This window comes from Vulpes vulpes, chromosome 2 (genome assembly GCF_048418805.1).
Source record: "Vulpes vulpes isolate BD-2025 chromosome 2, VulVul3, whole genome shotgun sequence".
NCBI classification, from domain to species: domain Eukaryota; kingdom Metazoa; phylum Chordata; class Mammalia; order Carnivora; family Canidae; genus Vulpes; species Vulpes vulpes.
This window is the reverse complement of record NC_132781.1, coordinates 153,439,545-153,454,953: the sequence shown is the minus strand read 5'-3', so window position 1 is coordinate 153,454,953 and position 15,409 is coordinate 153,439,545. Positions and strand designations below refer to the sequence as shown.

At 46.7% G+C, this 15,409-nt stretch overlaps 1 protein-coding gene across 3 annotated transcripts in view; it reads left to right on the top strand.

Annotated features, from left to right (window-relative positions):
* The first annotated feature begins 14,179 nt into the window (after positions 1-14,179).
* Positions 14,180-15,409, top strand: part of CEP85 (centrosomal protein 85) — a 34,635-nt gene continuing 33,405 nt past the window's right edge. The window contains exon 1 of one of the 3 annotated variants that reach the window (XM_072750679.1): positions 14,180-14,264. The gene's annotated coding sequence lies outside the window, so the exon portion shown is untranslated. Of the gene's footprint in view, positions 14,265-14,545; positions 14,735-15,409 lie in introns of those variants that run through there. The other 2 variants (XM_026014554.2, XM_072750678.1) reach the window with 2 other exon arrangements.

The following is a 15,409-nucleotide window of genomic DNA, read 5'->3' as shown; positions in this document are numbered from 1 at the left end:
GCCAGCTCTTAGCCCAGGAGTTGGGAGACCAGTAAGTTCATCCATGTCACTGAGACTCTGATTCCCTGGTGTTGGGTTGAGGGGGAAGGCTGGAAGGCCCAGAGCTCTGCCAGCTGGTCAGCAAAGGGTGACATTTAGGGGCCTTGGGGATATTCATCAGTTGGAATGGGAGTCCCCAGAGGCCCACTCATTGAAGCTGATGGGGAACTTCACCCTTCATCTCCTTCTTATCTACAGTGGTTCCAGCCCTGTAAAGCCCCTGGGGGCCAGTCAGGAAGGAGTCTGGATGACTGGGGACGAGGGTGATATACTCAGGAGGCAGATGAGAGATGGTACTAGTGCCAGCAGTGCCTCATCATCTTGGAGCTGCTGTCTGTTTTCCCCTGTTGGAACCAAGACTCCTTCTCAGTGCCCTCCAGGACCATCGACCAGCAGAGTCGTGGGCATCTAGTGTCTTTTGCTACTGCTGCTGTTTATTGCAGATGGAGCCCTCAGTCTTTCTGGTGAGCACCCACATTATACCCTTTCCATCTGTCCTTCTCTGGGGGCTCTCACAGCCCTTTCTCTGGCTGGCATGAGAGGGAAAGAGGGAAGAAGGTGACAAAAGAAGAGACAGAAGGTAGTGTCCCCAAGAAAATATTATAACGTGAGTTCAGCCATTACCCACCCCGACCCTAAATTGTCTGAATGGCTTGAGACACCAATGAATTTCGAGGCAGGAGCGTGACAGGATAACTTCCAAGGAGCTTTTGGCTTTGCTCATCCATCCTCTTCCAGGATACTATCTTTGTCTATTCCCTCCATCTTGTCTATCATCCCAGCTGTCTCTCCCTTGCTGTCTATCCTTCCCTGTGTTGGGCAGATAGCTTGGGCAGTTCCCTCTCAAGATGGTGCAGAACTGGGGGCCCAGGGCCTTGAACCCCTGCTGCCTACTCCAATGAGGAACAAATGCCACCTCTAATGACTCACTGAGCCTGAGGTAGGAACATGGGGGAAGATATTGGAAGGTGGCAGAAAATTGCATGTCTCATCATTCCTATGAATCCCTAACTTTTGCCAGAGAGAAGTGTCCTTGGCAAAGCACCAGGAAACAGATACCAATCTTGGTGAGAGGAGCAGAAAGGATAATCATTACCAGTAGCAGGTTCTACTTATTGAGCATCTTATATGCTAAGCATTGTGCTCAGTGCTTTACTGGTGTTATCTCATTTAACCCTCATGACCATCAGTGAAGGGGGTACTATTATTATCCCTGTTGTATAGCTGAGGAAACTGAGGCTCATGAACATGAAGTGATATGTCCCTTATCACAGCTGGGATTCTATCCCAGGTCCAACTTCAGAGGCCAGTCTATACTCCACTTCTCAAAACACCAGCTGTGGGTAGGAAACCTCATTATCATAAGGCTGTTAGTTCTTACCAAATCTTTAATTGTAGCACAATTCCAAACAAAATCCCAACAGGGTTTTTGTAGAACTTGATAAGCAGATTCTAAAATATACGGAAGAACCGACAGCCAACAATAGCCAAGATAATTTTGTAGAGCAAGATGGGAGACTCATTCTACCAGAAGCTGAGATTTAAAAGAAGATAATATAGTGTTGGCGCCGCAATAGACAAGCGAGCCAAAGGAATAAAAGAGTATGGAAATCAGTCTGGATACATAATGATAGAAAGCATGACAAATCAGTTGAGAAAGGATGGACGTTTCCATAAGGCAGCAGGCACAACTGGTTAACTGCATGGAAAAAGAACTCCATAAAATCAGATCCAATGGAAATATCCCTCCCTGCAAATAAACCCTTGAGATCTCTGTGGCATGACATCTATTCATTATAGCCAGAATTTTTTTTTAAAGATTTTATTTATTGATTGATGAGAGACACAGAGAGCAAGAGAGAACACAGCAGAGACACAGGCAGAGGGAGAAGCAGGCTCCATGCAGGGAGCCCGACGTGGGACTCGATCCTGGGTCTCCAAGAGCAGGCCCTGGGCTGAAGGTGGCACTAAACCGCTGAGCCACCTGGGCTGCCCATAGCCAGAATTTTTTGTTGCGGATAGACCCACAGGTCACTAGAGCTTAGAGGACTTATACAAGATTGATCCCAGTCCCTCACTGTTTTGAAGGGGGACATGGAAGCACTAGGGGGTTGGGTCTTCTCGAGATTACACAAGTCAATAATAGAGCTAGGTCTAGAACCTAGCTCGTCCTCTTTCCACACATTCTGGCCAGCTCTCCTGCCCTATTGTGATCCCTTAGCTCTGCATAGGACTGGAATAAAGTGTGTGGAAGGAGCAAGTGCTGGATGGGCAGAATTGAAGGCAAGGGTCAGTGTCTCCTCAGATTGAGGTTGTGGGAAGGAAGAGCCTGCCACCTGGTCTGGGTCATCTCTAGTTTTTGGAATTAGTCCTTTGACAATTGTGCCAAGGATGCAATGACAGAGCATCAGGTAAAGGACCTATTTCTGCCCATTGCCCAGGGAAAAGAGGAAGGTATCCAAGAGATCCAGCTCAGCAAATCTAGCTGACTTGGGCCTTTCTCTCTAGAGTGGTTGGCTCAACCATGAGAATGAAGCTATATTTTTGCAAAGCGGTGCAGTGTGACAGGGAAGACATTGGGCTCTTGAGTCTGATGGATCTCGTTTCAAATGCAGTGCCACTATTTCCTGGCCCTGTGACCTTGCACAAATGTCTTTGCCTGTTTGAACCTCAGTTTCTTCATCTGACAAATAGAAATAATAATCGTTACTTGGGGTTGGTTGTGAGGATTCAATGCACCAATGCTCATGCATTGCAGCAGCACCTTATTTGAACAAGGTGAAACTGAATGATGTAAAAAAATATCCTAGATTGCTATTGCATTAAATGAAGCACCTGAATTGCAATTAGGGATCATATTATACCAAAATATTGTAAAATCTTTAAATTTTAGAACCATATTCAATGCAGTAGGAAACTCACATTAAAAAAAAAAGGCATCCAGATACCAAAGACCAAATGCAATGACAGATTTTCATCTTTTGCTGACTCTGTCCCTAGAGTAGTCATTGAGCAGAGGGAGACATAATTGCCAGCACTAGTAAAAGTAATCAGTTAAGATGAATTAAGATCATTTACTATTTAAGGTCTATTAGCAGAGCTGGCACATAAACGAAATGTGAGCCAGCAATAATGTAGCTGGTGTTGATATGATTTTTATTGAATTTTCCAATAAAGATACTTGGTTAATTAAGAACATTAGAAAAGAACTCTGGGGATCCCTGGGTGGCGCAGCGGTTTGGCGCCTGCCTTTGGCCCAGGGCGTGATCCTGGAGACCCGGGATCGAGTCCCACATCGGGCTCCCAGTGCATGGAGCCTGCTTCTCCCTCTGCCTGTGTCTCTGCCTCTCTCTCTCTCTCTCTCTCTCTCTCTCTCTCTCTCTCTGTGACTATCATAAATAAATAAATTTTAAAAAAATAAAAAAGAAAAGAACTCTGAATTGGTGGAGGGAACAAGTGTATTGGTTTCTGTTTATTTGTTTGTTTACAGGCACTATTACAACTCAGGGGGTTGAGTCAAATACAATGGACTCCACCAAAGTCTCTGTGCTTAAGGGACCTGCAGCATGCTCACTGACAACCTTGGCGCTATCCATCAATGGGAGAGACAACATCTCTGCGGTGCCACTTAACACCTCCCCAACAATCAGAAGGACAACAATGTCAGAGTTCCACAAGAGTCCAACACCAGCTACTCCTCCCACTTCACCACAAGCCAATAGCTCTGCTGGGTCCACTGAGCAGACAACCCCAATACTTAAGACTCAGGATGAGAGATGCAGAGGCACAGCATTGTCCAGCATGGCCCCTTCAGCTAAGCCCTAAAACAGAATCAGAGAGCTCCAACCACAGTCCCTTTGGCATCAAATTCTATAATCAATGGATTGGAATCATCAGTGTTCACTGACTCTCAGACATCAGCCACGATCACAGTTCTAACAGCAATAAATATACCAGGTGATGCCGTTACGTCATCGGGGTCCCTGACAGCCACTGTATCTGAGAAGTCAGCTACAGTGGTATCCCTGACAACACTGAACAAGATCACTGATGTGAATCTCTACCCATGACAACCAATGCAGTAATCCACACCCCTTCACTCACCCTGACTATCCTATGGACAACTGTTCCCGGAACAACCATGTCTGGGATTCAGGAAGGGGAAACTACAGCTGTGCCCTGAACCCCAGCAATAGCCCTCATAATGAACGTGCTGTCTGAAACACATCACAGCATGGCCACACCGACACCTTCCTGGCCAGTGGAATCAGCTCCTAGTGCTGGCACTACAGCAGCCAAGTCACTGAGATGGCAGCTGGTCACTCGACAGCCCTAATCCCCAGCTCCTCGGGGACAGCCTAGTCCTCTGACATGACTGGGTCCAGTCAAGCTTCCCCTAAATGCACCCAGAGCAGTGGTCCTGAACCAGGAGCCCGTGCTTTGGATGAGTACCCAGCTGGCGGAGGAGTCTGCATGTGCAATGACAGCTACTATGCCCACTCAGGTGAGTCTGAGCACCTCATGTCTGTACAGCAAAGAAGAGCCCAGGGGCCAGAGTGGACATGATAACCCTGGGAAGGCCCAGACAAATGTGTGTGTCCAATGGCTATGGGAGAGCCCATGAGGTTTGGCCAGACATTGGCATCTAAAGAGTCTGTTGGAGTACGGGTGATTTTCTAGTAAGAGAACAGGTAGCTGAGCACATGAGGCTATCGTAGTAAGTTCAGGCTGCTGGAACAAAATACCACAGAATTTGTGACTTATAGACAACAGGATCTTATTTCTCACAGTTCTGGGGGCTGGAAGTCCAAGATAAAGGCACCAGCAGATTAGGTATCTGGTGAAAGCCCACTTCCTCGTTCAGAGACAGCTGTCTTCTTCTGTGTCCTCACATAGTACAAGGAGCAAGGGAGCTCTCTAGGGTCTCTTTGATATAGGCATGGATCCCATCCAGGTGGGCTCCATCCTCATGACCTAATCACCCGCAAAGGCCTCATCTCCTAATACCCATTGTTATTAGGTATTAGGATTTAACATATGTTAAAGGTAACGTGTGCTACATTTAACTCTGTAGCAGAGTTAGAATGGACGATTCATCAGCCCCCAGTCCCCGGGATCCCAATTACTGGCCAGACAATGAATCTTCCTAAAAGAAGGAGCTGATGATCCACCAAAAACAAAGGCTGTAGCCCCAGCAGAGGCAAGAGGGGCTAGGTAGTTGTTGGGGCAAGATATTACAGAGAGGTTGAATTCACAGGGGCTCCCTCAAGCGGTGCAAGTAACTCCCAGGCTTATCCTCTGGCAGGGCAGAAACCGGGTCCTGGGAATCAAAAAGATGATGGTGTCCCCCAAATATATGTCTGCCATAGTCAAAATAATTCTAACTCCCAAACCTTTAAGTTTTTTATAAAATTCTGATTTTCCTAAAATGACTACTCGGCTTTTTAAAATATCAAATTCCTTCAAACATACTTCTTTGGTATTACTATTTTCGTCTCTAGATAATCTAGTCTTGGAATGAAGCTTCCACTATATTCAAAACTAGGCAGTGCTCAACTTAGGAGTCAGTGTCTCCCAAAATGTGTTTTTTTTTTTTTTTTTTCCCAAAATGTGTTTTATGGGACACCAGTGCTTTGGGGTTTCAATAGACATTACCAAAAAATATAAATAAATAAAGGGTGAGGTTCTATTATTAAATATATTGAAAAAATAATGGATTAAATACAATGGTTTCTTAACTGCAGGACTTGTCAGAGCCTTTAATATTCCACTATCCACTATGACTTCCTCAAAAACCATATTTTTAAGGCAAATTATAGCATATATTTCCCAAGACTGTTTGTCCCTAGAATCCTCATTCTGAGGAATATTTATGTAGAATATAGCTGGCTGTAGGAAGATGGAATATAGCTGGCTGTAGAAGAGAGGAATTCAGATGAGAGTCATGCAGAGCTGGGCAGGCAGAGGTGACTGGGGTGATGAGTCCAGCCCAGGGCTCATTAGAAAGTTGTCCCTGTCAACAAGAGGACAACAAGGGGACAAGTTGTCAACAACTTGTATTGGTGAGACCAGGGTGGTGTGCTCATTTGTAAAATACTGCATTTATCCCTCCATAGAAATTATGAAATATATCATTGTGTTTTCATGCACTGAGAAGGAGACAGCTTTTCTTTTTGTGTTAATTTTTTTCCAGGTTAGTAAGAACACGGACTCTGCAGGATAGACTGGGTTTGAACTATGCCTCATTTTCTTCTGCTGGGGTTAATAAGAGCATGTTTATTTCATTTTTTAAAAAATATTTTATTTATTCATGAGACACACACACACACACACACACACACACACACAGAGGCAGAGACATAGGCAGAGGGAGAAGCAGGCTCCAGGCAGGGAGCCCGACGTGGGACTCGATCCCAGGTCTCCAGGATCAGGCCCTGGGCTGAAGGCAGTGCTAAACCACTGAGTCACCCGGGCTGCCCAAGAGCAAGTTTATTGCATAGCATTCGTGTTTGAGGGTTAGCTTTATTGATATTATTATTTGACATTCGGTATCACCATATACTTTCGATTGCAATAGCAGAAAGTTATGTGACTGACTCAACCCCCACCCTGTCCCACTGAACACACATTGGTACAACGCACCTGCCCCTCAAATTGTAACCCATCCCTCTGACCAAACATACCTGCCAAAGCAGAAATGGCGAGCTTCTTTTAAAAAGAAAGTGAGAAAAGTCTTTAAATTCAAAATAATGAAAGAGTCCAGAAACGTTTAACACTAGTGTCTCCATTACATTTAGCTTTTTTTTTTTAGATTTTATTTATTTTTTATTTTATTTATTTATTTTTTAAATATTTTCTTTTTTATTTTTAAGTCTTTATTTTTAATTTTTATTTATTTATGATAGTCACAGAGAGAGAGAGAGAGAGAGAGAGAGAGGCAGAGACACACAGGCAGAGGGAGAAGCAGGCTCCATGCACCGGGAGCCCGACGTGGGATTCGATCCCGGGTCTCCAGGATCGCGCCCTGGGCCAAAGGCAGGAGCTAAACCACTGCGCCACCCAGGGATCCCTATTTATTTTTTATTAATGAGAGACAGAGAGAGAGAGAGAGGCAGAGACACAGGCAGAGGGAGCCCGCCCGACATAGGACTCAATCCCGGGTCTCCAGGATCACTCCCTGGGCCGAAGGCTGCACTAAACTGCTAAGCCACCTGGGCCACCCTACATTTAGCTTTTTAATGACTTTTAAACAGTTCATCCCCAATTCAATAGAAAGTGTGGAGAGAGCAGACACAGAAAGAAGGGAAGGGTTAAGTATTAGCTTCTCTTTCATCACCCCCAAAGCATGGCTGTTTGACATGTATCAGGACACCATGTACTGCAAGTGGCAGAAAACCCAACTCCAATTGGCTTGAGCAAAATAGATAGATAAATAAATTGAAACCATGAAAGAAAATGAAACAGAATTTGTTGGTTCATGAGACTAAGAAGTCTTAAAGAGGCCTTGAAGATGCTGATGCCCCTTCCTCCTGGTTTCCAAAGGGGCTCCCTGTTCCCTCCCTCCCTCCTCCTTCTCTCCTTCCCTCCTCACCACCCTCAGGGCTAGCTCTTCTTTTTTTTTTTTTTTTTTTTTTTAAGATTTTATTTCTAAATAATCTCAACATGGGGTTTGAACTCACACCCCTGAGATCAAGAGTGGCACGCTCCACTGCCTATAGCAGCTGGTACTCCAGCGTTGTCTCCTCAGATTCGACATTTACTAGACAGAAAGTGTCCTTGACTTCAAACAGTTTAGGTCCTTCAAAACTCCCAAGGCCCAGACTACCTGTTGGAATGAGAAGGAAATCAAAGAACAAAACAAATTAGTATCTCTAAAAAAATAAACTTGCCAGATGAGTAACAGAAACTATCTAGGCTGGTCAGGGAAGACAGGAGAATTTATTATAAAGTGTCTCCTGGGGGGCACCTGGGGGGTTTAGTCTGTCAGGTTCCCAGGGTCCTGGGATCAAGGCTTCTGGCTCAAAGGGGAGTCTGTCCTCCCTCTGCTGTTCCCTCTGCCTGTGCTCTCTCTCTGGCTCTGGCTCTCAAATATTTTTGGAAAAAAAAAAGATTTTATTTATTTATTCATGAGAGACACAGGCAAGAGGGAGAAGCAGGCTGACCTTGCCATGAATTACGGGCACCACCCATCAAAATAATAATAGTGAAGAGAAGAAGAAACCAAAACAGAGGGAGAGAAAAGATGTAAAGGGGAGAGAGGCGGGGGAGGGGAGGAGTAGGGAGAGGGGAAGAACGGACTCGGAGGAGAGCCAAAGAAAGGGAAAAAACAAAAGTATAGTCTTCCTCCTAGGATTGATGCGAGGATGGAATGAAAGCAAGCACGTAAAGTTGTGTGTGAGACGCAGCATCTACACTCAAACAGCACGGGGGGGGGGGGGGGGGGCGGGAATCCGTGTTCTGCGTCCACACCCCGCCCAAGCCGGCTCTCCTAACGGTGGGGGACGCTGCCTCTCCCCACAGCTGCCCAGTCAGCAACCGGCCGCTCGGGGCCTGCGGGCCCACGAGGCCTCTCGGCCGGTGACGATGACCTTCGTTCAACCTGTTCCACTTCGTGACCAACGACACGCTCTACCTGCACAGCCGGGTGACCTCGTGTGACGCGCGGGCGGGGCCTCGGGGCATCGCTGGCGTCGCTGGGGTTGGCCACTAGGGACCGCCACTGGGGAGCCAGACCCCGCGCAACGGACCAATGCCGCCGTCCCGGGGGCGGGACCAAGGAGGGGCCTGGGGGACGGCGGTGCCGGGGATTGGCTTATCTTGTCGGGGGCGGGACCGGAGGCGGGGCTCGTGGCGCTAGGGGCCTGTGGCTAGAACTAAGGGGCGGGATTTGGGGGAAACACAACTCCCTGTTGTCTCAGGCGAAGGGCTTCCCTGGCTGAAGCTGGGAGGGACCTCGCTACCTTTATGCTGTTTCCCCCCCCCCCCCCCCCCCCCCCCCGCAGACCTGTAGGCAGGAGAGTTCACCTGGGAGAAATGAAGCTTGGGAGATCCCAGCCCAGGAGCTCCTGGAGAGCGGGCGGGCTGGATGGTGTTCAAGCCCAACCCGACAAGCGGTAACTGGGTCATTTAGGAGTCTCCTTGGCTCCTCTTGCCGAGCCTCCCACTGACTTCTGTGAGACCCCTCCTACCTTCTTGTCCTCACACTCCTCCCTCAATCCTGGTCCATATCCTCCCCAAACCTAGGTCCTCAACTTCTCTGCTCTAGAGGGGTCCTCTCCCCTCACAGATCCTGTTCTCATTCAACTTCTACTCCTCTCCTCTCATTCCTACCTTTCCTGCCACATCAGCTCACTCTTCTAGTCTGTCCCTTGTGCCAGCCTGCTTTTATATATATCCTCCTAGCTGGTCTGGAACAGTCTCTTCTTAATATTCCAGAACAGTCCTCCAAAGCTTCGACCCTCCCAGGAAAGCCTATCTTAGTAAGCCCATTCTAATTAGAGACAGAAGAGTCATCATCACACTCTTCTGAGGCTCTGCTTCAACAAAGGGTCGGCCCCTTCAATCTTGATGAAACAATGAGAATCCTGTCAGGATGGTTTCTCAAGCTCAGTCTTTCTTTCTATGTGGTTTCAGAGTCCAAAGCCTCCAGAAGCAGGTGTTTGGCAAGTTGGTACACAGGTATTGGTGTGAAATTCTGGGTAGATGCACTAGCATCTGGGGGTGCACACTGGGTTCTGGCTGGTGCTGGTCTTGGAACCTGTCTCTGCTCAACTCTGTGTGACTTGGGAGAAGTCAGTTACCCTCTCCAAATCTCAGCTTACTCAGCAGTACATGGCAGAGCTGTCACTGTGGGGTTGTTGGTAGTCACAGAGCTTTACACCTCATGAGAACCGGAGACTATCCAGAAATAACTTAGAGTACAGGGTTTGGGCCAGTAAGGTAATAAATGAGAGAGGCTGAGTGGGGTCCCCATTGAACTAGAGAGTGCATTTCATCCCTATACTCCATCTGCCTCACCCCCAATTTAAGGGAGGGAATGTCAGACAGTTGGGACATGGGGTTCCAGGAAAGCTTTGTTGAAAGAATGCGTGAATGGATTACTAAAGAATTCCCCAAAGTGGAATATCTAAGCCTAAAAAGTTTCCAAGGCTCCCAAAGCCATCGAATCCTGTTTGTAATCATTGCTTTCTTTTCTGCAGGAGCCTGAATCACCCATTCTTCTGATGGTAACAGGTGTGATGCTATAATAAAAAGCCTGCCCAGATATATCCCCCAATTCTAACCCTTGGCTTCTAGTTTTGTTGTCTGAGGTAAGGATGGCGTGGAGAAAAACTTAGGGAAAGAGAAGTAGTCTATCCTCTTGTTAGAGAGTGAAGATGGAACCCCCATGGGTCCCAACTACTATCTGGTAAGAAATGTGGCTGCTGAGCCTCGGGCTGCGCTTCATCCCACCATCCCTTCCCATCTCCGGAACTCTTCCAAGGGCAGGATCTGACTACAAAGCTTCAGCACTTTATGAGGAACGAGGAATATGCATATGTGAGAAGTCATTTTATTCTCTATGGGTTTTGGTTCTCCTATATGTTAAAGAATTTGACCAGATGATCTGGGCTTCAACACAGGGACTCTGGTTCCAGGGAAGGTTCTTGGGCCATGGCCAACTGGTCCTGTCTCCTTTCTTCTGCAGAATGGACAAGAGCTATTCAGTTTCAGAATTAGGATTAAATGATTCCACATGACATTATCTTGCCTATTATTTCTGACCTCATAACCCCCTTCTTCCTAGTAGAGGCGGAAATAGAGAGCAGTGTTTGTGCTACTATCATTTATCCATTTAAAAATTGGTTGGAAAAAAAAATTGGTTGGAATCTACTGTGTACCAATTCCCATGTTAAGCCCTGAGGATCAACAGTACATTAGACACAGTCAAAACCTTACAGAAAGGATAGTTGATTGGTGTGGACCAGACCAGGAAACAGGACAGGCTTTATAAGTTGGCAGAGGTGGCACTTTCACAAAATCACAAGGAGGCCTCTTTTTGTTGTTTGTTTTGTTGCTTTTTAAAAAAAATTTATTTATTTATTTATGATAGTCACAGAGAGAGAGGCAGAGACATAGGCAGAGGGAGAAGCAGGCTCCATGCACCGGGAGCCCAACATGGGATTTGATCCCGGGTCTCCAGGATCACGCCCTGGGCCAAAGGCAGGCGCTAAACCGCTGCACCACCCAGGGTTCCCTGTTTTGTTCCTGAAATAAAATACTATTTTTGATTGCTATCCATGATCATCTTGGAAATTAATTTCTTGGGAAAATACTTTGGTATAAACAACAATAAAAGCTAAATTTAGCAGTCCTAACTTTTTAAATTTAACTTTATTTATTTATATTTAAAGATTTTATTTATTCATGAGAGACACAGAGAGAGAGGCAGAGACATACGCAGAGGAAGAAGCAGGCTCCCTGCAGGGAACCCGATGCGGGACTCAATCCTGGGACCCCAGGATCATGCTCTGAGCCAAAGGAAGATGCTCAAGCACTGAGCCACCTAGGTGTCTCAACAGTCCTAACATTTTATTTTCAAGGCTTTTCTTTTTATTTAATGCTTTCACAGCTCCTGAAAAAATTAAATTGGATGATCAGTCCATGTTATTTTTTTTATGTACACCAAAGGCACACATTTATTAAATCAGCATGCAAGTAATTATATTTCATTGGGAATTCATATTCACTTTATAGGTCTGGAGTCCTTTATTTATTTATTTATGAGTATTTAAATAGACCTGTTGGTGAAGGCGTTAATCCTTGCCCTTATTTAAAATATATCCTGGGGGCAACTGGGTGGCCCCATGTTGGTTAAGCTTCTACCTTTGGCTCAGGTCACAATCTCAGGGTCCTGAGCCCCATGTCAGGCTCCCTGCTCAGTTGGGAGTCTGCTTCTCCCTTTGCCCCTCTCCCTCTCATGCACTTTCCCATTCTCTCTCAAATCAACAAATAAAATCTTAAAAAATATATATCCTAAAGTATAAAGGCTATATTATGTTGAATATCTCCAATAGAAAATGGAATGAAACAAAATTAAGTAAACAAGGAAACTATTGAACTTAAACTATACTTAGTTGACTGCATGAAAGAAGCCTCTGAGCTGTATAACAATAGATGCTTATAAAGTAAGCCATTAGACAACACTTATGCATGTGAAAGTGGTAGCTCTAATGATGATTATAACTAACTGCATCTAGTTTATTTTCCTATTTCTTTGATTAAGCTGGGTGGGACATATCTGGCTCCTTCTTCAGTCATGTCAGGTGATAGTTCCATTGACATTTTATTAAATTTTCAGCAAGTCTTTTTTTAGAGGTGTATATATATATACACACACACAATTGACACATACACATATATATGTGTATATATATATATATATATATATATATATATATATATATATATATATTAGAGAGAAAGAGAGTGAGCATGTGGTAGGGGAAGAACAGAGGGAGAGAGAATCTCAAGCAGACTCCCTGCTGAGCTGTGGGGCTCAATGGGAGCTTAAGCCCAGGATCAGAGCTGAAATCAAGAGACAGACAATGGAAAAAATAAAATTAAATTTAAAAAAAAGAGAGAGACAGACAGACAATGGACTGAACCATGCAGGTGCCCCTTACAGCAAGTCTTTTTAAAATAATAAAATAACTTAAGACTTAAAACTATTTCTTACCTAAAAATTGATTGTGAATATTCTCTGAAATAAACACCAAATCTTTATTAAAATATGAAGATTCATTCACACTTGAAAATTAGTAGTATTTCAAATTTGAAAATAACAGAGTTACTTTTAAAATACAGATATCTGGGTCACATGGCTGGTTGGCTCAGTCGGTGGAGTATGCAACTCTTTTTTTTTTTTTTTAAGATTTATTTATTCATGAGATACACAGAGAAAGAGAGAGAGAGGCAGAGACACAGGCAGAGGGAGAAGCAGGCTCCATGCAGGGAGCCTGATGTGGGACTCCATCCCGGGACTCCAGGATCACGCCCTGGGCCAAAGGCCGGTGCTAAATCGCTGAGCCACCCAGGGATCCCCAGTATGCAACTCTTGATCAGGTTGTGAGTTTGAGCTCCACATTGTTGTAGAGATTACTTAAAAATAAAATCTTTTAAAAAATTCACTGGAGAAAACTGTACAAATGCACTATTTGCCATTTGTAAATTTAAATCTTAGCACTTCCACTATGTTTCCAGTCAGGTTTGTCTTCCATTCTCTGCAACAGCTCTTCAAATCCTCCCTGCTCTTCTCAGTCCACTACATGCCCCTGCTTTCTCTCTTCACAGAAGTTTTTAACAAAAGAAATAGAAGCAGTCAAGTAGATGTTTCCATCACCAGTCTACTTCCTACCATTAGTCCACAAGTTTATTCATTTAGATACTCATTCTTTTTTTAAATTTTTTTTTATATTTATGATAGGCACACAGTGAGAGAGAGAGGCAGAGCCATAGGCAGAGGGAGAAGCAGGCTCCATGCACCGGGAGCCCGACGTGGGATTCGATCCCGGATCTCCAGGATGGCCCCCTGAGTCAAAGGCAGGCGCCAAACCGCTGCGCCACCCAGGGATCCCTAGATACTTATTCTTACCATTTGTTTTAACAAAAGTGTTTGGTCCTAATTTCAGAGAATATCCCCTAAATGCATCCATCACATCATACCTAGGTTCATTATCCATTAAACCTATTCTATGCCTTCTATATTTTTACCTTAAAATGTTATATGAGGCCGGGGGCCGGGAATAGAATTTTGGAGCACGTCCCCAGAGTCCTAACTATAGAGTGAATTTCATCCAGTAATTAACTCTCTTTAAGCCCAGTTCTTCAGAGTTAAGAAATCCTACAACTTTTTAATGCCTCTCCCCCTCAAGTCAGGTTTCCAGAAACCTGGAATTTTTCACTACTTTGGCTCATGTCTTTGTTCCTCCTTTTAACAATTCCCCAGTCTGATTCTTAAGTATATATGAACGCAAACGAACTTAGTACTTTTCCTGGAGACCGAGTTTGGGTAGGGAGGCAAGATCGATCTGTTAGTTACCCTTCAACCCGAGGGCTGGTTACTGTCTGACCCAACCAGCGCTAGCCCTGATCCCAGCCACGGACTGAGCCCTAACACTGACAAGGCAGTGACCCAGGTCACACCCTAACTCGGGACCACAACCCAACCCCCTGCTTCATTTCAGGTAGGAGGACTGACAGGGGAATGAGAGAAGGGTGAGGCGGTGTGTGTGGGGGGGGGGGGGGGGGGGGCGGTTCCCGAATGATTTTCCCTGGCCTCCAGCTTCTCGAACAGCCCAAGCCCGGCGAGTCACTGCAGACCCGAGGGACGAGAGCTCCGCCCACAGGCGAGACCCGGGCTGGGGCTCCAGAGAAGGCTCCGAGGAGCTGCGGGGTCATGCGCAGAGAGATCCGTCCGCTCCCGGCGGCGAGCGCAGCGTGCAGGGGCGGGACATCGGCGCGGCCCGACTCCTGATTGGCCGCGGGCGTCAGAAAGGGGCGGGGGCGGGGCGGCGCGCGCTCTCAGGCGCGCGGCCCGGCGGGCGTGTAACGGCCGTTAGGGGAGCTGGGTGACTGAACCGCCGCCCGCGGCTGACGTGGTGGCTGCAGTCAGCGTCCCTGGGTGAGGGATTTCGCTGCCCGTTTTCGGCCCCACGTAAGTCCTCCTCCCCTGGGGAACCCTTGTCGGGCTGGTAGAGCCCGCCCCGCCTTGGGGAGCACCGGAGGAGCCCAGACACTCATGACCTACCCTTCTTCGGGGGCCGCGGGAGAGCGGAGCGCATGCGCAGAGCCGCTAAACCGTCCCCTCTAGGTCTCACCCTCTGGGCTTCCTAAAATAACGCCCCGCACACGCCCCCTCGCGACTCGGTCGCCTCCCCGCCCTCTTCGCCGGGCTTCCTCCGCGGTCCACTCCACAGCAGTTGCTTTACCTTTGTAAAGGGTAGGCCCTGTGCCAGTCGCCGGGGCGGGGGTACGGCGGGAAGCACGTTGCTTGCCTTCGCGGAGCAGAGGATCCGGGGAGAAGAGTAGACGTGAAGCCGGTGACGGCTAGGTTAACCCTCAGTGGTGTGGCCCGGAGAACCCGGCCCTAGGCACAAGGCGCCAGTGTAGTGGGAGACGGACGGCAGGGAGCCCTCCCTAAGGAAGGGAAGTTGGGGGTGGAGGGTTACAGGATGAATAGGGACGGTTGGGGAGACAGCTCTTGTGAACGCACTGGGCTGGAGTTTCCGAGCCGACTTTGCTCCACACGGGATATCTGATAGTGTCAGGAGACAGTTTTAGTTGCGACAACTCAGAGATTACGCCTGGTGTCTAGTGGGTAGAAATCAGG